We start from the raw sequence: 25,010 nt of genomic DNA on the forward strand, positions 1-25,010 counted from the left end.
AAAACACACGATACACTTAACAAGATACAGCAATTGCAATATACAGTTCAATCACTGTAACAATGGGATTCCTATTACTGATCTTCCTGATGTGCTCACTCTCACAGAGCTGGGCAGATCCAGTCACCAGAGGGGAACACATACCTTGAAACCACCTTAAGCCCCTTGTTTTCATCACAGTTTTTGTCCTACTTGTGTGGTTTTATCCTCTATGTTGGGCTGGCCTGTGTACAGACACTTCCTCCATGTTGGTCTGGCTAAGTAGGGAAGACATCCACAGTCTTTTGAGTGTGAATGAACAGCGAATGAACTCAGGGAGAAACATTTACAGCAGCAATTGATACACCCTAAAATAAAAGCCACCCTCAGGCTGTTGTCACACAAGCTGTTGCTGTTGATAGAATGATGTCACTGATTTCAGGAACAATATATCTGCCCTTTTCAGATTAAAATTTGCAAAGCCTTCATAATGTAAAGTAGGCAATTAATGTAATGTAGAAGAGTTTTTCCAAGCAGAAGGCTAGTCTGACAACTTGAAAAATCTTCAAGAGGAAGGATCTCTTATCCTTTAATTTAAAATAGAATATAGCTTTATTCTACCCTGATGTCTTCAGAATCCATACTCATATGTTTTCAGAAAACTTCTTGTTTCTACAGACAGCTCAGCTACTATTATTAAAAAAAAAAAGGCAATTACAAACAATCATAAAAATTACTAAGCTACGCAGCATGTCAGCCCAGAGGCCCATCAGTCTAGCAGTCTGCCTTAAACAGAAGCTGAAAGTGGATTACTGTGAAGCAGCAGAGTAATAGGACCCATATGCAGTGATATTTTCCCAGGCCATTCTGCAACCCTCCAGCAATCTGCAAATTCACAAGCCTGAAGTTATATTTTTGTTTTTTAATGGCCATCGAGGGAATAATTTCCTCCATAAAATTATAATAACCATAATGCCTTGTGACAAGGAGATCTGCACCTTAATTCTACACAGCGAGAAGAGGCAGTTGGACTGAATTCTGCTATTTTTTTAATAGTCAATAGCTAGATCTGTGTCACTATGTACTACTTTTCCCAGTACAGACCTCTATTCTACTCTCTAGGATAGATTCCTAATTAATTCATTCAGTGTTATTGTCCTTAGCTACCTTTCATTCCTCTTGTAGAGAAAAATATTTTAAAAATTACTGGCTACATTCATGCAGATGGTAGGACTGATATACTCTGATGGATTTTCAAAAGAACTGGTTTAACCTAAAAGAAAGGAAGTGATTCTTAAATTCAGATGAATTTTTTTGGTCAAACTACGTGAGATGGAAACTTATTCCAAACTATTCAATGAAAAATGAGAAGAGAATAAAAAATGCTTTCTACAACACAGTTCTTATTTTCTTTATAGCTCACGCTGTCAGCAAAGTTCAAATAAGAATAAAAGATTCTTTTCAGCTTGTAATGGAGCTGTTTGTCATTTATTTTTTTCTGATGTTATTTTCAATATAACTTTCAAGCATACAAGTAGCTACCACAAGGTTAATCACTGTATTGTGCTCAGGCAGCTCGTTTGATGTTGCATTTTTTCATAAGCTACCTATATGATTCACAAGTTTAATTCCCACTTACATTAAATGAAAGAGTCCTGTGAAAGAAGACAACGTGATGGTTGTCGTGCCCACAAACAAAGCTAATTTTTCAGAATTCTAACCATAACAGTTACAATTCCTTTTCTTGTGTATATGAAGTTTTTTTTTTTTTTTACTTAAAGGCAATTACTGTTTAATTATTAATAGAAAATAGAAAATATCTAGAAGGGGAAACTAAGACATATGTACCCAGTAGCTGTAATCTGATGAGTTTGGCAATACCTGGGTTATGTGGACTGAGGTTAAAGTTTGTACTTTGATTATGGAGACAAAGTTTGAACTTGAGGCTATGGCTGTATTTTATATTGCTGAATAAAACAAAGGATGGCATTAATCTGTGGTTCCAGACATAAGTAGCATGGGTAAATCAAAGTTTAAACTAGGTAGGACTCAAGTCTTTTAACCAATTGGAGGCACAATCCACAGTATCCTGTCATTAATCCAAATTTCATCTCACTTCATGCAGTACTGATACCCTGGCTCTTGATACATTGTCCTTTGACCAACATCATTGTCATAGACAAATTGCCAACACTCTGCCTCTTGGCATCCTGACCCTTTGCTGACAGCAGCAGCATGGGCAGGATGCCATCCACATTAGCCATGTGGTGTGATACTCTCAAATCACTCTGGTGGAGTCAAAAGGCAGTGCAACTCTTATGTGTATTAAAGAGCATTTGCGTGTTTGGCTGTTGCTGCCAGATTACCAGGATACTGAGTGTCCCTGGCACTCTGCCAGAGCCCTAGCATCATTTATGATCCTGTATATTTGTTAGCTGTGGTTGCTCATGTTGTTGATCATCTTTCTTACTGCCTCAAAAAGATTTCTTTTTCTTCATACATGTTGTCAGGTCCCCTTACTCTTCTGACCAGAGGTACCTGGTCATAACTGTTATTTTTAAATATTTTCATGAAATGTGATGATTCCATTGTATGCATTAAGCAGTACTTCTATAGAAGAGGACATATGCTGTGTGTCTTAGGGCAAGACTCCAGAATATGCAAGAATTCACAAGGGTACAAAGCATTCTGACATTAATGGTAGAGGACTATGCAGAGATGAAGGGGTCACTTCCTATTGCAAAGGCATTTTGTTGCCTTTTGGAAGCTGTATTTGAAAGGAACTGTTCTCCAAGCTATGCCCATTATTTTCTTGGTAAAACAACTGAAATGAGTCAATGAAATTAATCAGTGTGGAAGATCTGCATCCAGTGCCTGGCCTCATTCACTGACGCTCTTTTTCCTGCTTGGATCCAGTTCTAATGTTCGATGGTGTCACCAAGACCCCAGAGAGGTTTACTGTCACCAAAAGAAGGAATCTTGTTCTCTTCAAAACCTCTTTACTCCTCTACTTTCAGTAAAACTTCCCTTATGCAACTGTACACCTCAGGCCCAGCTTCTTATATGTTTTACTGAACTTCCTAAAAAACATCGACAGTTTTGATTCTGTTAGGTGGCTTTTGTTGCTTAGGGGATTTTTGTTTTCTTTTTATATTGGACATGTTGATTAAGGAGAGAGTTACTACCACAAAATACATTTTGAAACAGTTTTGTTTTTTTTTCCCACCAAGATGAATTTTTAATGGGTTTCTTTGAAAGGAAAAAAATAAAATAAAAGATGTCTGAGTTGCCCAGAAAAAATGAAAATTACTCTGCATATTGCTTGTCTCTTGAATTTTAAGAATAGAATATAGCTGTGGAAAAGATAAATGACTTGACTTACATCCCAGCTGGAGTTTATTGATTTCCTTTTTAGTCTAAAAATTAACCTTTAAAGACAAAGAACTGTACTACAGCTTAGGAGAAAGTCGCCTGTTGTAGGGATGTGGCTGTTAACACAATAAGAGCAAGTAAAAATGTTTTATGTCATTAGGAGTAAATAGTGTAACTGTGTTTGTGTGAGAAAAAAACCCATAATTTACTGCTTATTACAAAAACTGAAAACCAACTGACAAATGTTTCTTCATTCATTAAGAATTTATTTAAATTCTTGTATCTGGTTTGGAATGAAAGAACAGCTAAACTACACATGGTTAACATTCACTGACTAAAAGACAACTCCCCCTTCATTAATTATAGCTTTAAAATTGAAAGGAAAACTAAAGAATAAGTTATATAGCATGTGAAATGAATTTAAACAAAAATAAACTCTTGTAATTTTTTTTAATAATTTTGAAGAAAAAATATTGCTATTTCAAACAGCAACAACAATATATTTTTTATAAAATATAGTTTAGGATTTCAACTTTCTGCAACATGTCCATTAAATTTAGTTTTTACTTTTCAAAGGTTTTGCATGAAAGAAGAACATGGTACTATTATTTTTAGCAAAGCATTAAAGATTTACAACAACAGAGCAGTAAGGATTATGAAATACTAATTATAATTGAGTACTTATTAAGCATTCCAAGCACCACTAATATTTCTAACACATAAGCCAAACTCTATTGATGTTAATTACATTAATCATCTCATTATCTTCTCTGGGACTGGCATAAATGAGTTAGACAATTAAGGTGGTTCCCTTTTTCACAGATATATCTGTACAACATACAGATTAGTACTGATGGGTGTATTGAAATAAAATCCCATTGCTTTTCCAAATAACTTAATTTTATTTTCCTACAGAGAAGGAGAAAATACTATATTTCCACAGTAAACAAAATACAATTTTCTGTTTAAATTAAGTTTTAGAAATTCTGATTTGCTGGAGGTTCTTTCTCCCAATTTTTCCTTTTTTTAAAAAATAATAAAGGCAAAAGATCTTTGTAATGAAATTTTCTATATGAATTTGTAAATCCTTAATTCATTCTGCAATACACTGAAGAATTTATAATGGAAAGCAGAATATGCTGGAGGTTTTTTCTCTCACTTTTTTCCTTTTCTTAAATAAAAAAAAAGGCAAAATATCTTTGTAATTAAATTTTCTAGATGAACTTGTAAATCCTTAATTTATTCTGCAATACACTGAATAATTTATAATGGAAAGCAAAATATTGTGCTATACAGCCAAAAGAAAGAAAAAATCCACAGCATAGAACATGAAGATATTGGTGGTGAAATGGCCCATGATCACTCAACCCATCAAAATCTTTTTTAGCTTTGCTTGTCTCTCAGGATGCCATCTAATTTTTGCAGCTTTTTCAATGCTTTTTGACTCAACAATTATGCTTTATAGGCAATTCTGTACGTTCATGAGTCTCTGCACAGTCGAATGTTTCTTGATATCAGCTCTTTCTTTTTTGTTTCCTTTTCCCCTCCTCTCTGCCTTGCACAAATCTGACCAGCACTGGGTTTTTTTTCACTATGAAGCTGAGAATAAAGTAATTTGTGTTTCAAGTCTGAGAAAGCTTTTTATTAAATACACCTTTGAATCACATCCCTTCCCTTCTCATCCTTTCTCATCCCTTCAAAAATCCAAAGAAACAAATATAAAAACCCACACCAAGCTGTTTTTATTATTAGTCTAGAGAGTGAGAATACTTGAGAGAGACTTCAAAACAAATATTGTCAATTTACCGACAACTTTGTCTGTGGTATTCAAATGTATAAAAGAAATTCCAAAAATCAGTGAAAGATTGTATCACAGGACCAGGTTCCAAAGAAAGACCATACTGCTGCTATTGTTGTAGTACCTTAGCTGATTTAAAGACAAATAAATGATATTTTATATAGCCCTGACTTTTCACATGCATCCTTCAGAGAAAAAAAAAAAAAAAAAAGAAAATGAGAGTATTCTAACAATATTCAAATTTTCCTATGACTACTGTTTAGAACTGTGACCACTGTATAGTCTATTAGGAACAAAGACCCAGCAGAAGAAATATTTCAATAAAATGAAAAATGAGAAGCTTCTCTTTGTTCATTTGTAATTCAACTAGATATATTTTAAGAAAAAATATCCAAGCTTGTCTGTCAATAGTCCACCTGCTTATTCCTGCTGTTGATATATCACCTCACAAAGGTAATTTTTCTTTTTTCCTTCTACTTAAACTCTTTTCTGCTGCTACTTGTTCATTTCCGATATAGATATATATTCCTATATATATATATATATTCTATACTTATGAATTTCAAATTATTCTGTAACTTTCTTTGGTTAATTTGCAATAATTGAGTGCTATGTTTCAAACACTTTCTTTTTGTAATGTAGATACTAGAACTGGCCATGTCATTCTATTATTATTTACATCCATGAATAGTGAAGTACCTTCTCATTACTCAGTAGTACTGTCTTTATCCAATCTCTAATCTTTGCAAAAATCACATTGACATAGTCATTTGTATTTCATTCAGATTGTACAGACTTCTTTGTCTTATTTCAGATAGTTCCAGAAAATGCAGGATATGTTTCTTTTCCTGTTTGAAATTTAAAAGCCTATAGGAAACTTCTGTTGCTGAAATGATTATTTCTCTTCAGAAGAAACAAAGGCTACTCTTAGAGTGTGCATCTTTCAGTTCTCTTGCTTCTTACAGCTAATATTGCAACATAAGTGCAACCTTTGAATTACAGTATATTATTAATGTGTTTGAGAAAAGTCCCTTTGAAGTCTGATGAAAAGACTACAGGGAGAACCTTTTATAATATTTCTTGTATGGATTTCTCTTATAATAATTGATTCTTGTTCACAAAATGGAAACTTCTTGTTGCTATGGTTAATACAGGTTTTGCTGTTAATTTGGTATCAGTCTTGCTGAAATTTAAAATTGTGTTTTACTGATTTGCATGCTGCGATGTTATTATTACCACAAATCTGGGGTCCTGAGTATGGATCTCTCTGTCTTAACATTATGCTGAAAGAAGGAAAGAAACCATAAGAATCAGATATTTCTTAAGTTTTGTAATTTTTTTCAACTTAAACATATCAATATATATGTATCTAGTCTCATATGCATAAAATTATTGTGTTTCAGCTGTTATCATTTAACATCAGTCTTATACAAAAAAGTAGAATTCTCAAAGTCTTGTGGGATTTTTAACTCCTAATAATTTGGGTAGGTTTACTTTTGCCTTTTATCTTTTTTTCTTATGATATTCACCATTAGTGAATATTTGAGCATCCAAACCCAAATATTTCTGTTTCCAGAATATCTCATGAACTTAAATGAGACAAGGAAATTCATAGTTAGATAGGAAAAAAAATTGGAAGGCATGATGACAAAGAAGAGCAGAGAAATGAAGATTAAACAAATGGTATAGATTAATGCATAAAGCTTTTTTGTTCAATAAATTCCATAGGACTTAGTCCATAAACCCAGTTTTAGAAAGGATATAAAGTAGCTGATAACACATTCTGTTTCCCCCCAAAATGTGTATCCTTTATGAATTAGCTTTAACCTACATAATATCATCAGCTTCTGGTATTTGAAGAATACCAGAGAACAAATTGAGAACAATTTGGCCTTATGTCTAATTACTGAAGTATTAAACAAAGAGTTTACTGAACAAGAGTGTTTACTAAAGATATTTGATGTTTAAACCATTAGCCTTTAATTATGAAAACACTAATGAACCAGTTCTGATGTTTATAATTGATTTTCAGAAGAAAATCCTCTGACAGTTGCATTTAAAGGCTTAGCTCTTATTCCCCCTACCAGCATTTGGTCCAAAGCTCTGCAGCATACTGTGGTTCAGACACAAACATCAGTCGTGATTTCCTCAGTGTCTCTTGCTTGTTCTTCAAGCAATGTTAAAATATTTGGGTTATTTTTCCTAAGATATTATAATATGATAAAGAAGAGCTGCTCAAACAAAATTTTCCATTAAAAAATCTTAAAAACATATTAGGGAAATATATTTGTTCAAATGTAACAAAAAATAGATAAATTATATATTATATTCATTTGAGCATAACAACCTTCTCCTAGAAAACAAATATTCCTAAATTTTGCTTCATGGTTGAATGTTCAGAGTTCATTTAAGGTCTTTAACTTTGGGATGCAATGGATCCAAATTTGCAAAATCAGGAGTTTCTTGTATTAAGTAACTATCAGGTGGTTGCTCCTAAGTAGCAGGAACAAGTGTTGGTTCATGGGGATCCATAAGCAGAGTGTAATATTGGTCACTTTAGCTTCTCATTTTCATTGTTTCCTGGTGTACCAGGAGGTTTTTCTTTGCCAGAAACCAGTATTTTTCTGTTTCCTATCCCTAAAACTACCTCTGCATACCACTAAACCAGGATTTCAAAATTTTATTTTAAACCTAGCATATACAATTCATACACAGTGAATTAAAAAAACAAAAACAAAAACAAAAAACAAAAAACCCCAACCATTTTGAAATTTTATTTTATGATTGCTATGATTTAATCCCAGTCAGCAGCCAAGACCCACACAGCCACTTGCTTACCCTCACACCAGACTGAAGTGGGAGAGAATCAGAGCGTAAAAGTTAGGAAACTCCTGGGTTAAGATAAAGACATGCACACAAGTAAAGTAAAGCAAGGAATTAATTCACTGCTTCCCATGGGCAGGCAGGTATTCAGCCATCTCCAGGACAGCAGGGCCCCATCACATGACTTGGAAAGACAAATGCCATCACTTCAAATGTCCCCCCATTCCTCCTTCTTCTCCTCACTTTATATACTGAGCATGATGCCATATGGTCTGGAATATCCCTTTGTCCAGTTTGGGTCACCTGTCCCAGCTGTATCTCCTTCCAGCCTCCCATGCTCAGCAACAACAAAAACATCTCTATATTATCAACCCTGTCTTCACCACAAATCCAAACTACAGACCTATACTAGCCACTGTGAAAAAAAATACTCCATCCCAAACCGGCACAGTGAGCTAAAACCTCAGAGCAGAAGGGTAGAAAGAGTAGGGTGTTAAGACTTTATAGAGCTCTGAAATACTGAATGAACATATCTGCACACTGCTTCAGCAATCCATTTAAGCACCTGAAAACCAATGGCAGGTGTACTAAGAAAACATTTGTTTATTGCTATTCTTCCTAACTCATATTAATTTCATTTCATGTCATCCATTTCACTTGGACATAATAGTTACATGGGTAAATACCAAAATAAGCCCTGCTACTAATGAAGTCTGTCAATGTATTGGTAATTTTGTATTTTATACACCGTCAATAAAGTGCATTGAGAGACAAGAAGGTAATCACTTAATAAAATAAGCCAATGTCACCTTGTTTGCAGGTGGTGTGACAGGCTGTTTTCCTGGTTAGCCAATGGCAACAACCCCAGGCACAGCTCTGCATTGTCACCCTGGCAAGAGTCCAGTCACTCTTGGGTGGCTGTGGGTACACTTATCCAGGGACAGAGTTCAATAGTATGGGCGCAAACCTTTCTGTGGCACCTGGCTTCAGTGTCACAAAATGGTCCTGGATGTGTTTAATTTATTAGTCCTGACAAAAATGATTAAGTACGAAAGAGTAGATGCATTTTATTCCTTGAAATGGGCTTTAAAGTTAGTTGAGTTTAATGGAAAAGAACCTTTTAAACTTACTGGCATGTAAAAAGGCACAGAGCAATTTCATCTAAATTTAGATCTCTAGCAGCTGCCATTTAAGTTATCCTGTGCTCTCATTATGGCCAAAGGAGAGGAATAAATTCCTCCACATCTAATTTATGGTAGCTGTCTATCTTATAACAACCTGAAATTTCTTCTGTAGATGTTTCTTTTCCTCTCACTGATTACAAAGTGATCCTTGTGCAGATTCTGAAGGCTAACTTTTAAAGCTCTAAGCATTGCTTTGAAATTAATCCTAACCAGAATTAGCTTTCTGAAGGTAAAGTTCTGGGAGTTTTTTTCTCAAATGTGTGACAGTACCATTTAGTTTCTGCTGTTTCCTGTGGCAGGAAGTGAAAGTTTGAAACTGGGTTCACTAAGCAAAAGATTTTAGAACTATTTAACCTAGAAGCATACTTATATCACAGCTTTTACTCTACTTTTTGTTGGCTTTGTTCACCATAGGTCCTCGAATCAGGGATTTTGAGTAACTTAAAGAGCATATGCATAAAATATTTATCATCATTGTGATCATAAGAAATACTTGTATTTTTATAGAATAGGGTTTGTATATAGAATAAAAATATTGATGGAGTGATGAGAGCAGATACATATCTGTGGTAAAACTGTAAGTAGCTTCATTAAAAAACTTAGCTCTGGCAATTTTTTACCTTATAAGTCTGACTGAAATATATATAATTAGATTTTGCATTATTTCTCTACCATTTGTAGGATCAGAAAAATTATTGTCAAAACATAATGATCTTATCATTGTGAGAATCTGAAATCAACATCACCACCTTCTCATCTTTTGACTGAGAGTAATCTCAATAATAGAGTGGAGTAAAAAGGCATACCAGTAGCACATAGTGGGATTTTTCAAAGTAAAAAACAGCAGTGGAAAAGCAAAGAAAATGGAAAAGACTAACCATATATTTCTACTTAAGGAGATACCCATGAATAGTAACCAAATTTAGCCTAAGCTATATTGACCTTTTCAGAATTTAATTAAGGAGAAAATTTTCATATCTTCAAGACTAAACCTCCATTATTAGATACTTAGATTATGAGTAGAAATATATTTTATTAATTTCTGTTGTATTCTTATGGTCTCATACTTGAACTCTTTTCTTACTTGAAAACTTGAATTTTCTAAATTAAATATTTTTGTAGAAGATGTTTAATTTCCTTAATTTAATTCATGTTTAATATCTTTAATTTTTTTATTCTTTTGTTTTTGTGTTTTTTTGGTTTTTTATAATTACATTAGCTCACTTTAGAGTTTACTGAATAGTAAAAAAAACATAAAATAGGTTGAGTTGGAAGGTACCTTAAAGATCAACCAGTTCCAGCCATCATGTCATAGGCAGGGATAGCTTTCATTAGATCTGGTTCTTCAAAACTCCATCCAACCTGACCTTAAACATTTCCAACGAATAAAATGTTCACTCCTTTAGAATCTTTAGAAATTGTAAACTTCTGAATTTGTCAAAACTCAAAAAGTCCCCTAAAACATCCCTAAAAGTTGTGAACTAAATTCCTTAATATATCAACTGACTCTATAGGTCCCGGATCTGTGTTCAAAGGTATAGCACTATTCTTTACCTCTCATAATTTTAAAATTTCTCTTTTCTGCACAGGATTGACTCTGGGATAAACTCAATTATTTGACCTCTTTCGACCAACTCTGCTTGCCTGCCTGCATCGCCAGTACCTAAAGCTTGACAAGAATTAATTAAACTCTAACATAGAATTGAATATGAAAATTTATGCCTTATGTACATTTGATAAAAATGATAGATTCTTGCCCAACTGACTTTCCTGAAAATCTACAGTACCACTAGAAATATTATCAGTCCCTAACTCTACATGCTGCACACTGTGTATTCAAAAAATACCATTTTACTTTCCCCTAGTAGCTGTTTGAACCTGGCTGGATGCCAGGCACCCAACAAGCCAATGTCTATTACTCCTTTCCTCATCAGCACAGGGAATACGATGGGAAAAAAACCTTATGGGTCAAGATAAAGGCAGTTTACTAACACAGCAGTGAGCTTCATGAGTACACAAACAAAGGAAAATAAAACCAAAATTTTATTCTTCTTCCCATCAGCAGCAATGTCTGGCCACTTCCCAGGAAGCAGGACTTGAGCACATGTCACGGTTGCTCCAGAGGAAAAATGCTGTAAATAACAAATGATAAATTACTCTCCCCCATCCTTTTTCCTCCTTTATCTTAGCTGTTATTGTTGAACACATCATACAATATGGAAAACCCCTTTGGCCACTTTGATTCAGCTGTTTTGGTTATATGACCTCCCAACATCTTGCCCATGCACAGACTTCTCCGAGGATGAAGTGTTGGAGAAACAGTGCTGAGGCTGTGTCAGCCCTGTTCAGCAGGAGCCAAAACACTGTGGTGTCACCAACACCTTTCCAGCTACCAAAGCAAAGCACAGAGCTGTGAGAGCTGCTGTGGGGATAATGAACTCCATTTCAGCTAGACAAAACACACCCAGAATAAAAAAATATATAGATAATAATCAATGAATAACAATATTAATAAAAATTGAAATAACAACCAAAAAATGCTGAACTTTACTTATGTTCTGTATTTGTGTTTTGTAGGCATCCTTTTCATGCTTAAAACTGATTAGAACTCTCAATTACTTTTGATAATCAGGCACAGGCACATGATATGTCCACAGACAAATTCTGGGGGTTTAAATGGCATATAGGATTTAATATTGATGTTTGCTATGGATTTAATAGCAAGAAAAAACCTTAGAGTCCTTACTAAGCCACTTCTTTCTAACAGGATTAATGAGTGCTGGACTTCATTAATTTTAAGTATTTGCTCTGAATCAAGTACTCTCCTTAATTATTTAGCAACATAAAGCTAGTATAGGGTCAGATTCACAGTAGTCCTTAAGCTGGAAAATTTCTCCTTACCTTGTTTTTATTTTTTAGATTTTTAGATCCATGTGTATTTTACCTGCCCGTTTTTTTTTTCTTTTCTTCTTTTTTTCTTTTTTTTTTTTTTTTTTTCCAGAGAGGGAGAAAGAATCATTTAATACTATCATTGAAAATCACTTATTATTAAACAGTGCAGTATGTGCTCCTGGACAGATAGATACTGCCAAGCATCAGCTAGACTGGCAAAGGTCAATAATATTTCACATTTAATATTTAAAAACATAAACTCAAAGAATTATATTTCAGGGTTCAAAATTATTCTATTACTATGTGAGAATGTAGTTCCATGTCACCTGATCACATTTTAACTCATTTCAGCTGGCTTTGGATTTTCATCAGCATAAGTGAGGATGAATTCTGACCACTGTCTTTGCTGATCATGGTTTATTTTAAATTCATTCTGTCAGGAATATGACAGCCCTCTGGAACAATCTGAAGGTTGTTATGCTCTTGCTGATGCTGGTGTGTGAAAAAGGTAAGGTTGATTACTGTCAATGTGGAAACAAAAAAGACAGAAACCAATGTGTAGTGCAGCAGTCATGTGCCTATCAGGACACTGAGAATTCTGGCTGCTGATGATTAGAGAAGATTACAAGAAGCATAACAAGTCTTTGAAGTTGTTACAGTTTTTATAAATGAGAAGCAATATGATGAAACATGGAATCTTAGAGAAGCTGAATTATTTTTGTTCCTGTAAATCACATTTGCTTTTGTGGGCAGGATATTTAATGGAAATTATCCCATGGCTGTAATTTCCGTAGTTTTCTTTTATGTTATGGTAAGTATGAACAGAAAAGTATCTCAAGATAAATTTCCACTCTTTTCTTTAAGAGGGGTAAGAAGAAAATCTTAAAGGACTAGAGGCCCATCGGTCTGCCACACTCCTCTGTAAGCTATTCCCTGTTGCAGGAGGCACAAGGAAGTGAATAGGAGCAGCTGACAAAGAAGAAGCAAGGTCTGTTTGATAGCCTTCAAGGGAGAGAAAATGTGCTCTGTTGACTTTGCAATGTAATTAAAGACCAAAAAGGTGGGACAGAAAGCCTTAATAAATCCAAAGACAATAGCCATTTGTAGGGAGCAGCTGATATGATGCAGAAAGCTGCTACCTAGAGGGACATCCACGGGCTGGAGGAATGTCATCACATTCAACAAAAGCAAATGGGAAGACCTGCCCTTGGATAGAATAATTCCAGTGCAACCATGAAGACTAGGCTCCTGCTGGTTAGAAAGCAGGCTGCTGCAAAAGCATAGGAATGTGAAGAAGAAGCTAAACATGAGTCATCAATAATCTCATGCAGCAAAGAGAGAAAGGCAATCACCTGCTGGACTGCATTAACAAGATGGAAGCCAGCTGCTACCAGATGCCACCTGAAGTACTGAACCCTGCAATCAAGGGTTTGCAGTACAAGGAAGATTTTGACATGTTGGAATTGAATCTAGTATAGTGCTATAAGGCTGCTTGGGGTTTTTGAGCACTGGACATGTCACTGAGATCAAAAATGACACTGGTGGTGTTTCTTTATTGAACTGAGACAGCAAAAGGTAGACTGTCAGGGAAAAGCTTTCTCCTACACACACGTATCATTGAGGGCTGGCCTACTTTTGGCTTGGATAGAGTTAAATTTCCTCCTACTAGGCAGTATAGTGCTGTGTTGTGGATTCAGTATGAGAACAATGTTGATAGCACACCAATGTTTTTGGTGTTCCTCAGTAGCGCTTAAAATGAATCAAGGAGTTCTTCATCGCCCATGCACTGCCAGTGAGCAGGGATACAAGAAGGTGGGAGGGAGCATAACCAGGACAGCTGATCTGAAGTGGTCAGAGGGATTTCTCACACCATAAAACATCAGGCTCAGTATGCTGACTGGGAGAAGCAGGCCGTGAACTGCTTGGGGACTGGTGGGACTCGTTGGTAGGGGGTGAGCCACGGTATTAGGCATCACTTGGGTTTTTGTTTTCTTGAATTTTCTCTTGCTCTTTTTCTCTCTCTGCTGTTTCCCATTTCATTGTAATTATTAGCAATATTATATTGTACTTTATTGTATTTCAGTTATTAAACTGGCCTCATTTCAACCCACAAGTTTTACTGATATTCTGATTCTCCTCCCCATCCCTCCAGGGTACAGGAGGAGCAAGTCAGTGGCTCTACTTCTTTCTGTTGTTGTGATTATTTACAGATAGATATTATAAGGCTATGTGAACGAAAACTGTCTGTTCTTCTAAGGACACCAGGTAAATGGCCTTTACAATGAAAAACTCAAACATACAAACCAACATCAACAAAATCAACCAACCAAACAAAAACTAAACAAACCAAAAACAAATCGCAGAACAGAATTGTTTAAGATGGAAAAGGCCTTAAAGGTTGAGTCCAACCTCCTTCCACACCACATGAACATCAAGCAACTTGTTAAAATAGGGTATTTGTGTAATGCTAACTCCTCAGAGATTTTCACTGTTGTATGCAAACACAATTGGTTTTAGTCCTTTTTCTTTTCTATCCCCACCAATAAATTTTATAATTTTCACCACAGGAGCATCCATTGCTTTAAATGGCAAAAAATACCTGTATGAAATACAAAAAAAAAATAGCAAATGCAATCTTTTTGAGTTGCTTAATGGACATTGTATCAGCAATAGCAGTTAAAAAAATCCTTTGATACTCTCATTTGCAATCCGATTAAATACCTGTAAATAATAAAAACACACTAAAATTATTGTAAGAATATCTTGTACTATTGTTATGATCCAACCAGTGAGAGGTGACTCTGTCCAAATTAGGGCACAAGCGAAAACACATGCTGAAGTCAATAATATGGATTTTATTTAACAGTAAATTTGAGACAGAGAAATAGAAAGACATAGAAAAGGGGTCAGGGGTGCTGCTAAGATCAATGGCTAGCACTATGAATGGTCCCCTGAGCAGGATCAGTTGCTGACACAGAATATTTTCTGTTCATGTAACACAATGGCTTTTTCTGATCAGAATACCTTCAGTAGAAGTAGTGCCTAGACATGAAACCACTACTTTGCAAGAAATATCTAAAACCAAGAGAAAAACAACAAGGAGAAGGCAAACCCCAAGAATACGAAATTTTAAATTTAAATGTGATGCCACTTTTAAAATTGCTTAAATATCTTCAAGACAACCATTTTTTAGCTTGTTTCATTCAAGAGAAATCTTATTTTCCTTTCTTGAGGTTTATACTCCTATATCGTGATCTCTAACAAAGAACCCACTCTTTGTAACCAATTTTGGCTCTGACATCTTTTAAGTAAGGCTCAGGACAATTAAGGTTCTGAGGAAAAAAAGCAACCAAAACAAATGTTTCCTCTTTGTATTTAAACCCCCAGTGGTAAACACTAAGAACAAACACCCCTGAACAAACCTCATAATGCCAAGGCCAACAGTGGGAACTAATCTTTTCTGATCAAGTTTCCTATGTTCAGATGTGTAAAACCAACACCTCAGCTTGAGATCACAAGCCTTATTTCTTCAGAAGTATCAGTTCATAGGTTATAAGTTAGGAATCAAGATACAATGTGTAACAGACTCTGGACTTCAAAGAAAAAGGACAAAAGAAGAAAGAACCAGAGCAAGAGGAAGGGCAGACCCTTTAAAATCTCAGGCGCATATAGTTGTTAAAATAGATCATTCTGTTATTCAGACTGTGTCAGTTTGTTTCAAGCCTTGGTTTGACCTTTGCACCAGTTAAATAAGTAGTTTTTGAGATCCTCCTGCTTAGAAAACTATTTTCTGGAGGCAATCCTGAGGGAAAAATTGCATGAACCCTTAGCAGACTATTACCTTGTACAAGACCTTTCTCACCTCAAAAGATCATGAATCCTAAGAGCCTAAAATCTAAGTCTATGGAAGCACTAAATGTTTACGGAAAGAAATAGTGTGAAGTAAGCAACTGGTAAATATGATTTTTGACATTAATAATAAAGGGCCATAGATTTTGTACTTATTAGGCAGTGGTGGGCCTAAGGGCTTGTCAGTGTTTGTGGTGGTCTGACCTGATTTTAGATATTGCCTAGGGGTCCAGTGACCATTGCCGCAGCCTATAGCTAAAAATCTGTGAATACCACGTATAGTGCAGACATCAGAAACCAAGTGAAAATGTTTCTGCTTAGTAATGGCTGGTGGAAGCTGCAGTGTGCAGCTGTCAGACTTTAAGCGAGGATCAGACTCCCCTGAACACCAAACTCCTCCTACAGAAAACTCTTGGTGCTGACAACACACTGTTGTACTCCAGGACATCCATGCTTCAAAGAGATGTGACCAGCCTTTGGGCCTAGAGAATGAAAACAAGTTAAAAAAAGCCATCAAAAAGAGGGTATAAATATTTACTTTTAGATCATAACACTTTTAAGTATTTATAAATTATAAATATAAAATTATAAAATTATTTATATCTATATCTATATCTTTATCTATATATATATATATATATAAAAATAAATGTTGACTGAAAAATCTGGCATTACCACAATGGAACCAAATAATAAATGTGACATTCTGATTTGATTATTCAGCATTAGAGACTAACAATTAATATCTGCATTCCACTGTTTAACCATCCTGACAAAATGACAATATTTTATTATGTTCACATAAAATGCCCCATATTTCAGTTTTTGCCCATTGTGTCTCATCTTGTTACATCTAAGAATCTGGCTCTGTCTTTTTTATACCTTTCCAGCAGTCTTCAAACACTTGATCCCCCTGAATTTTCTCTTCTCGAGACTCACCAGTCCAAGATCTTTCAGACTTTCCTTGTATGAGGGATGTTTCACTCACCAAATCACCTCCAGGGCCCTTCTGTGGACTTGTTGCAGTGTGTGCATGTCTCTTGCAGCAGGGAACATAAACCTGGACCCAGCACTCATGATGAATTTCCCCAGTACCCATCACCTTCGTGTCCTAACATGTTTGGAAATGGTTTCCAGAACAATTTGCTCCATTATCTTCTCAGGGGCTAAAGTAAGGTTAATGGTCACGTAATTCCTGTAGTTTTGATGTTTTTGTCTTATGCATCCTCTTATGTCCTAAAAGCAGCTCCAAAAGATTTGATATAGATTCCTCTTCTATAGCTAAACCATAAGTACAGGTGAAAAATATGAACAAAGCACATTCTTTATTGAAGATTTTGTTAGTTGGAGCTACAGCCTGTACCCTCCCTATACCATGCCTGGAATTCTTTAGAAATATATACAAACTGACTAATTCTTCTTCTACTTAAATAAAGTGATAATTGTCGTTTTTATTAGTGTAATAAATAATTTCATATGTGAAATTACAATGAGATATCCATTTTTAAATTTCCTGTTGTACCTTAGTCATTTTAAAGCAGTATGAAATCTCTGAGAGTTTTCTTACTTCTCAAACAAATTATCTGCATTTTGGATTAGATATTTTTCAAAATCTTTTAACATCTGTTTTACTGATGTTTTCATACATGTATGAAGTGTAAGTATGGTAACAGAGCATACATTGCTAAACATACACATTTACAGTTCTAGAGTTCATGCTCTCTTCATTTGAATACATCTTTTCCTTTTTGAAATATCTTTCTTTTAGCCATCTTTCTCTGATAATGAACTTTTGATACTTTTCCATATTTATGCTATTGGAGTTTTATTTATTTTCCTCAAATTATTTTTGGATTCATGTAGAAAGTGATATTAAAATGAAGAATTATTTTTTCTGAAAATTTTAAAAAATGTCCTGAAAAATCTTCATGCAATTTTTTTCTCTTTTATTCTTTTAGCCACTTTTTTCATATTTTAAAAATAGCAATTATGTAAATAATTAAATATTAGTAAAATAGTAGTACATTTTAAAAATGTAGTTTTTGAAATAACTACATAAATTCCTTCGCAGCTTTTTCTACTACCTTACACTTCACTGTTGAGAGTTTCACATGCACTGTTTTTCTCCTATGAGAATTTTACTTCTGAGTAAACCATGAGAATTATTTTTTTTGTTTTTCTGGGTTTTGTTTTTCATGATATTACATCTCAGTCCTGTGACAGGAGAAAAAGTTATTCTTTTCTTGTGGTAGCCTGATTAATTTTTCCAAGAAGCATTTTATTGATGACATCTAATTTATTGCTTGTATCTTGCATGAACATTTACCCACATTACTTGGAGTAATTGAAATCTCCTTTACAACTTCTCATCTCCATTAGACACAGATGAATAATGCCATTTCAGATGCCCTAAGGCAATGGAAGCTCTCACAGGCAGTTGAGAGGTGTGACACAGGTCTTTAGGGCAATGGCTGATCTTCTAGAGCAGCAACTGGATACCACAGTGAGCCCCCCAAGGAAATGTCACTACACACCTTTCTGCTAACAACTGAACCGTGCCCTGTTCTTCATCTGTAACAAGATTCTTCATCTGAAGCTAGGAAAGTCTGCTAGAAAACATACTTTGAGTTCTTTCATTAGAACAACAATCCAAGCATGTCTTGTACACTCCCAAAGTGAATATCCACTCGTAAAATGCCACTCAAATTCTACTCTCACTGGGATGGCATTACATATGAGATTCAATCATTAATTTTTTTAAGAACGTAATGCTTGAAGCAAATCCAAAAATATCTTATAATTCACAGTTCTATTAAAATCTATGTGAAGTCCATGGTAGTGCTGACCCACATTTGCAGCAATTAAGAAAATAATACAATTAACATCAATTTCAATTAATTTCACCCTGGTTTCCTACATATAACACAAGTCCAATTATTTTAGGTTTCTTTGAAGTTGGAGAAAGCACGTTATCCAAGAGGGAAAAATGCACAATACGGTTACAACATGCAGAAGCAGTCAATTTGCATGGTACATAGCAAAGCTTATGGCAAAAGCTAAGATATTAAAAATACTTTCATTATATTTCTAAATTCACTTTTATCTTTAAAGGTCTGCTTTCATCTCTTGGGATAGTTGGAGGGGAAAAAAAAGACAGCCACTGTACATCAAAATTATGCTTAGTTGTAAACTACCTTGTAATTGTATCTGAGAAAATTAAAAACAACTAAATATTCTTCACAACTTAAAAAAAATATTGGAATTATGTTCTGTAAGTTAAATTGAAGTCAGAGAATAAGGCAAAGGTAGCAACAGGAAATGAAAATAGACTCTAGATAAGATATAGCAGTAGTTTAACTATGGAAGTATACAGCAACTCTGTTGACAAGCTTCAGCACACAGGCTACCAAGTGTACTAAAATGTGGTTTTGAATACAGTCAAGGGAAGAACACAAAATATTTTTTCTAAGACAGAGATAATTATAAGCATAAAAATATTTAGGTGATCATCCTGCACTGTTAAACATAAATAAAACTGCATATTGAATATTCATAAATGGAGAGGAGAGGAGAGGAGAGGAGAGGAGAGGAGAGGAGAGGAGAGGAGAGGAGAGGAGAGGAGAGGAGAGGAGAGGAGAGGAGAGGAGAGGAGAGGAGAGGAGAGGAGAGAGGAGAGGATAAGTACAGCTGTATTGATTCAAGGGAAACAACTACCTAGAATCTAATCTCCAACATTACATAGCACAGAAATAATGACTGTACCTGCACAGTTTTTTCTATATTGAGACTGTGTTGTGCCTACTAAAAGAAAGGAGCTGCCTGGCTCTTTCTTGGTCTTTGAGACAGGAAGTCATGGAGATCATCACCACCATTTCCACAGCAGCATTACAATCACAAACACTTACCACTGTTGCTGAACCTGTGACTGCTGCTGATGCAGACACTACAGAATTTATGCTCTCACTCCTAGCTGTCCAATCTTTTGCTTATTAGATAAGAAAGAATAGATGTGTTTTCCCTCTTCACAGCTATGGTTTTTTCTTACTTCTTTACTTCTCTGTCCCCTTGTTTTTGGGTATGAAGGTTACAGCAAAAGGATATTTGAAACCTCCAGCCCATGTCAGTGTCTGCAGCTGCAGCCCTGTTTAACCCTTCTCTCCTGCCACCACCTTGGGCTGTCATCTCTTGACACGCTCCAGTGGCTGCACCTTGTCCTATTAAAACCACCAGAGAATCATAGAATGGTCTGATTGAAAGAGACACTAAAGATCATTTTGTTCCAACCCCCCTGCCTGCCATGGCCAGGGACACCTGCCACCAGACCAGGTTGCTCAGAGCCCCATCCACCTTGCCCTTGAACACCTCCAAGGATGGAGCATCTGCAGCATCTCTGGGCAACTGATTCTTCTGCTTTACCACTGCCTGAGTAAAGAATTTCTTGCTAACATCCAACCTAAATCTCTCCTATTTTAGTTTGAAACCCTTCCCCCTTGTCCTACCACTCTCTGCCTAGGTACAAGTTGCTTTCCACCTTTTTTATAAGCCCCTTCAAGTAATGAAAGGCCTCAATGAGGTCTCCCTTCAACCTTCTCTTCTCCAGGCTGAACAATGCCAGCTCTCTCAGCCTGTCTTTATGTAAAAGATGTTCTGGCTTTCTGATCCTCTTTAGGGCCCTCCTCTGGACTCACTCCAACAGGTCCTTCCTGGGCTGAGAGCCCCAGAGTTGGATGCAGTACTTCAGGTAGGGTCTCCTGAGGGCAGAACCGAGGTGGAATATCACCTCCTTTGACCTGCTGTGGAATATCACCTCCTTTGACCTTCTGATCTTGCCTTTTTTGATGCAGCCCAGGATGTGGCTGGTATTCAAAATCTTAAACAGTCAGTAACATGTTTCTACCTGTTTAGAAAACTGTCAAGGCAATCAAGTCAGCTCTTTGCTAAAAATAAAATGGGGGGACTATATAGTCAAGAACATGAATATCTTCCACCACAGAAGCTACCCTTTTGATGACAGGGAGTCAGACTAGTCCTTTCTAATGATATTGCATTTCTAAACTGGTAGCTGTTCTTACACTATAATACATTAGATAAGTGGTAAGGTTTAGCAGTACAACAAAAACAGGACTCAAAACCATCAGACTTTCAACAGTACTCTCCTACAGTGCATTGAGCCATGTCAGTGGAATTTGGCAAAAGTTTAAATGCATGCTACTGCTATCTGTAATGTTCCAGGAACTGCTTGGAAATGACAGACGACATCTTGGGGACAACAACAACAAATAAACTAGCATAAACTCATTATGCTTGTTCCAGTTAGATGACATTTTCAACAAAAAACAGGGGTTTATTTTCTTGTTTGTTTGTTTTACTGAGATAAACTTGTTTACACATAGCCTTTCCGAATACCAAACAATTGTTAAATAATGAAAATTCAAGTGATTGAGATTATTTATGAAACATTATTGTTAGCTTGCTCTATGTAGTATTTTCATTTGAGTTGTAGCACAGTTTTAGTACAAAAAGAAGTGTTTAATGTATTGGTCCACATTAAAAAAAAAAAAAGAAAAAAACAACATTATGTGTTGCCTTAATCAATGTTAAACTTATTTTCTGATTTTCACATACTCTTCACAGTCAGTTTATACCCAAGCTTATACCTTCCAATACAGCTATAAAAATGCAAAGATTGGTAATATACTTTTTGACAATTTCCTCTTCCTTAGCTACGGCTCTGTAAGCATTCAAATAATAGTGAAATACTGGTGAATTAAAGTAAATATCTGCCTCTCTCAGTTTTTCTGTCTATCACCTATTCTTCGTCACCCTAACAGGTTTTTTTTCTGTACACTGAAAGTACAGCACTGAAAGCACAGTGCTTTTTATAAAATCACCCCTCTTAACAATTTATTTTAATACTGAAAATTTCTTTGCCAAGGTATGCATTCGGGTATACTTTTATATACTCATTCCAAAATGAGATAGTTTTGCAGAAAGAATGAAGAACTCAAGGCTATATAAACTGCAGGGGGAAAATTCAAAGATAAAATTGTACAAACAGGTAAAACTATTTCTTCAGTTGTCAAATGGTAGATAGCAAAATCATGAATATCCTAGTTTAAACTAAGAGAAAGCTCTTTTTCTTATTGGATTTGATCTGGTTTCAATTCTAATACTGGAACCACAATCCAGGAACTAATTTTCACAATACTCTGCCCATATTATTCAATATACTTCTATACAAGGTGGTTTTGTATATCTTTGTGTATATATATATATACAAATCTTTGTATATAAAGTCTTTGCATAGTAAGTTTTAGGCAAATTACTGTCTTTTATATTGTTTGAGGAATACTTTTTCATTTAAAACTGTTTCCAGAACTGTATTCACTTGTGAGTGCTGGAAAAATGAAATGCAAAACATACTTGCCTGTTTTCAAGTAATGTAGAATCAGAATTCCTTTGCCCACATACATATTTCTACACTTGAACTGTTCTCCATTTTTAGATTATTTTTATAAATAATAGAGAGTAATATGGTTACAACATCAAGATTAATCTTACCAGATAGAAGCATCTACTCAGAATGAGTCAGGTTCTAGACATGCCAGTTTATAACCATTGCCTAAAAGACAAACAGGGTGACTAGCTTGTATATAAATATATGCAATATAAGTGATGAGGCAAAAGGATTTCCATAGAGTACATCTTTACCTTAAAGGAATAAGGGAAATTTTAGGGATAGTTTTAATGTGCCTCAAAATAAAGACTATTTTCAGCAATCAGAAACAAAATAAGAAACTATTAATCAAACTTAATAATCATAATCACAGATTAAGGAAAAACTAAGGATAGATTCAAAGAAGATGTGTCTCACCTTATTAAAGACAAAATTAAAAAAGGACAGTAGTAGAAGCTACAGTTCTAACTTTCTCCTACACGCCTTTTCTTTTTTCCTACCATCCTTTTCTGTAGCTTCTGTTAAGAGAGCTTCTCTAAGCACAGGGAAGGAAGCAGTGAGAGATATTTTCAAATATAAGGAGCTTGCAACACAAACCAGTACCATCTTGATGGAGGTGGATAAAAAGACTGCAGATATCTCACACTATTCCTACTACAATCTCTATTTACAACAGTTCATGCTTTGCAATAGATACATTAGGTGCTGTAGCAATATCTTCAGGAATATCCTGGATGGGAAGCCATGTTTCAGGCTCAGTGGCTTCAAAGATTAGTTGTGAGTATAAAAATAGCATCATAAAATAGAGTTCCATCAACGCTTATCTGAACAGAGAAGCTCCGAGGCTTTTATGTTTGTCTCATCATTAAGTTCTTACCTACTCAAATGCTCCTTGAACCATAAACAATATAAACAGACCTAGTGAAAAAATGGGTTGACTACAAATCCAGGGGGAAAGAGAAAAGTTGCCTGTAAGAAAGCCCCTGAACATCTCACAGACTAAGGTAAAACACAATTGTTCACTTAGGGCTATACTTTCATATCATACCCTGTGATACTATAAAAGCTGGGAAAAAAACCCCTCTTCCGTCTCAAAAACATATTCTTTAGATATGATTTCATTACAAAATAACATTTTTTGAATTACTTAAATGCTCTAAGTACTTTTGAAATGTGTTTGTCTGAAAAATCTATCTGTATGAAACAAAATGTTACAGCAATGTGGGGACTACCAAGAAAATTGTTTTTTGTGTCAATTCTGAGTCCTACTTTTCTTCTGCATCCAAACTCCATAAAAACATAAAAAGTGAATTTTATAATTGTATAAATAATAGATAAATAGATAAATAATTGTATAGATAAAAGAAATGTGCATTTTCCTTAGACCAACAGCCATGGGATTCTGTTCACAGAGTTTAAAAGGTAAAAATATGAAAATATTTTGTCATCAAAATAAAATAATAAAAACAACATTTTTTAAAACTCATGAAATTTATACAGTTTTATTTTTATATTGATAATATCATCAAATTTTGAACATTCTCCATTTGCCTTTTTCACTCTTGCTTGGGATCATCAAAGAGAACATTTAGAATCCTCGTGAACTGTTAGAAAAACCCTTTTTTTATCTATCACTGAAAATGACTTTTTCAGGATTGCTATGTAAGTGGAAATATATATTCAGAAGTGTGACATAGTGTTTAGATCCAATTGTTGAGAGATGATTCTGTCCAAATTAGGGTGGAAACAAGACCATATGCCAAAGTCAATACTATGCATCTTATTAAACAATAAGGTGTGAGGTAGAGACATAGAAAGAAATAGAGAAGAGGTGGGGGGGAGAGGAAAAGGGAGTAGAGGAGAGAAAGAGAGAGAGGGAGAGGCTGGTCATTCAAAACTTTGCAACATTTATAGATTTTAGCAGATAATTAATGCTTATTGGGTACACAGTTCTCTTAGTCTATTGATTAAATGATTCCCTCACTTCTAATGCTAATTAGCCCCCTGCTCAGTCTTTCTCTTCTTCTGAGTCAGTGGGTTTCTTGGTTCAGTGGGCTGTGAGGCCATGGTCAAAATCTCTGCCCGCCAGAATTGTCTTTTACCCAGTCAGAGCTGGTTTCAGCACAGTGGCTGAGTTGGCTTTCCTTTTGAGCCATAAATTCTGCATTCTTTGTGTCCATTATCAGTGATCCATTCTTCTCCTCCAGCTTTGTTACCTTCCCCTAGGTCTCAGATAATGCTCTGACAGCAGTACCACCTTTATCTTATCTTGAGTTCCCAGCTGTTGTAGTTTATCTTCCATCCAAGTTTCAGGCATCCAGAGAGGCATATTTGGGGGAGCTTCCTTGGTCATTGTTGATCTTAAACATCTGCCATCCCATAAATCGGGGTGATCTTTGTTTGACCAGTGATATTTGTATTTGCAGTTGCTTCTTTACACAGATATCACAGAGGGAATTGTTGTCTGGATGCATTAACCAGGATTTGCTACCCTGATCTCACCTCTGCCAGGATAGAAACAGCCTGTGGCTCCCTTCTTTGCCTATCTCATGGCAACATCCTTCTGTGGCCTAAGGAGTGTTTGAGACTGGCAACTGTGCTCTTTAAGTCCTTACACATAATCAAAGCAGTTAATGAACTAAAAAAGGGTGTTGAT

The sequence above is a fragment of the Agelaius tricolor genome, unplaced genomic scaffold, assembly GCF_023055355.1.
Source record: "Agelaius tricolor isolate 1412-34295 unplaced genomic scaffold, bAgeTri1.0.p SCAF_7, whole genome shotgun sequence".
NCBI classification, from domain to species: Eukaryota; Metazoa; Chordata; class Aves; order Passeriformes; family Icteridae; genus Agelaius; species Agelaius tricolor.